Source organism: Zootoca vivipara, chromosome 7 (genome assembly GCF_963506605.1).
Source record: "Zootoca vivipara chromosome 7, rZooViv1.1, whole genome shotgun sequence".
NCBI lineage: Eukaryota > Metazoa > Chordata > Lepidosauria > Squamata > Lacertidae > Zootoca > Zootoca vivipara.
The window spans coordinates 95981221-95983781 of record NC_083282.1 but is presented as its reverse complement, the minus strand read 5'-3'; positions in this window follow the sequence as shown (position 1 = coordinate 95983781).

The following is a 2561-nucleotide window of genomic DNA, read 5'->3' as shown; positions in this document are numbered from 1 at the left end:
GGGCCGAGCGCCGGAGGCCGCTAGTGGCGGCAGCAGGGCCCGATCCGGCCATGGGCCGAGCGCCGGAGGCCGCTAGCAGCAGCGGTGGGGCCCGATCAGGTTGTGAGCCGAGCGCCCAAGGCGGCGGGAGGCTGCTAGTGGAGGCGGCGGGGCCCGATCCGGCCTTCGGATGTTGAAAAAAATTGTAGGCGGGCCCCAATTTGTATCGTTCGTAAGTAGAATTTTTCGTAAGTAGGGTTATTCGTTAGTCGAGGTACCACTGTAATTGCTCATCTTCTAACATTGTGTATGCCATCAAATGCCATCAGTGCCCTTCAGCTCTCTATATTGGACAAACAGGCCAAACCCTACGCCAAAGGATAAATGGACATAAATCTGACATCAGGAACCATAAGACTGAAAAACCAGTAGGAGAACACTTCAATCTCCCAGGACATTCTATACAAGATCTCAAAGTAGCTGTCTTATTACAGAAAAAATTCAGAAACAGACTGGAAAGAGAAGTTGCTGAATTGCAACTCATTACCAAGCTTAAGAATACTTTTCTCTTGGTCGCAGGAATGTCATTTGTTATTATTCCCAAGAGGAACACTTCAGGTTTTTTATTGCACGGCATTTTAAGCATTTTTAAAAGATCCTCTTGCATAGTGGTCCAAATTTTTAAAATATGTACACATTCCCACCACATATGATACATTGTTCCGATGTCTTTTTCGCATCTCCAACACACATTGGTTTTTGATTTATATATTCCAACCCAGGGGTCCCCAAACTAAGGCCCAGGGGCTGGATGCGGCCCAATCGCCTTCTAAATCCGGCCTGTGGACGGTCCGGGAATCAGCATGTTTCTACATGAGTAGAATGTATCCTTTTATTTAAAATGCATCTCTGGGTTATTTGTGGGGCATAGGAATTCGTTCATATTTGTTTTCAAAATATAGTCCGGCCCCCCATAAGGTCTGAGGGACAGTGGACCGGCCCCCTGCTGAAAAAGTTTGCTGACCCCTGTTTTAGCCAGTTTAATCAGGGTTAAATACCATTGGTTTATCATTTTCATTAAGTTTTCTCTAATTATGGAGCATGCTGTAAATTTAAAGTTGTGTCTCCATAAATTCTCCCATTGTTCCAACTGGATTGTATGGCCTATATCTCTGGCCCATCTGATCATAACCTATAATAATAATTGCTGGGTTCCCCCAGCCTCTCCCCTCGCAAGGATATTGTTGGGCTGGAAAAGGTTCAGAAAGGGCAACCCAAATGATTAAGTGGGGGGATAGAGTGGCACCCCATGAACAAAGGCTGCAGCATTTGGGACTTATCGGTTTAGAAAAAAGGCAAGTGAGAAGCAACATGAAATCATAAGAGTTGGAAGGGACCCCAAGGGTCATCTAGTCCAGCCCCATGCAATGCAGGAAACGCAACTAAAGTTCCCATGACATGACCATCCAACCTCTGCTTAAAAACCTCCAAGGAAGGAGAGTCCTCCACTTTCTGAAGGAATCCATTTCACTGTCAAACAGCTCTTACTGTCAGAAAGTTCTTCCTGGTGTTGAGTTGCAGTCTCCTTTCTTGTAACTTGAAGCCATGGGTTCAAGTCCTACCCTGCAGAGCAGGAGAAAACAAGCTTGCTCCCTCTTCCACGTGACAGTCCTTGAGATATTTGAAGATGGCTATCGTATCTCGTCTCATTCTCCTCTTTTCCAGGCTAAGCATAAGCAACTCCTTCAACTCTTCCTCATAATGCTTGGTTTCCAGACCCTTGATAATCTTGATTGCCCTCCTTTGCACACATTCTAGCTTGTCAACATCTCATATATACCCGTATATACTTGAGTATAACCCGACCCGAATATAAGCTGAGGCACCTAATTTTACCTCAAAAAAACCTGGGAAAACTTATTGACTCAAGTATAAGCCCTGGGTGGGAAATGCAGCAGCTACTGGTAAATTTCAAAAATAAAAATAAATACCATCCTATGCCTTTCCCAGCTGTCGGCAGCAGGGTGGGGGGGAGAAGCGGCGAGGAAGGATCCCTTCCTCGCTGCTTCTCCCTCCCCGCTGCCTCGCACAGAGCAGGCATAGGACAGGGGTTCGGAGAGTTGCAGCGCAGCGCTTCTCTGAACCCCCAGTCCTATGCCTTTCTCCGCCTCACTCGAATACAAGCCGAGGGCGGCTTTTTCAGCACATTTTTGGTGCTGAAAAAGTAGACTTATACTCGAGTATATATGGTATATTTGTTGGGCTGCTTCCAACAAAATATTAAAAACACGATAAAACATTAAAAACTTCCCTAAATAGGGCTGCCTTCAGATGTCTTCTAAAAAGTCACATAGTTCTTTATCTCCTTGACTCTGATGGGAGGGCATTCCACAGGGAGGGCACCACTACCGTGAAGACCTTTTGCCTGATTCCCTGTCATCTCATTTCACGCAGTGAGGGAACCGCCAGAAGACCCTCGGAGCTGGACCTCAGTGTCTGGGCTGAATGATGGGAGCATGCCTGGAGTTGCTCAGCAGCCAGCCACCCACTCAATCACCCTGCCCAAGAATGGAAGATTTTAG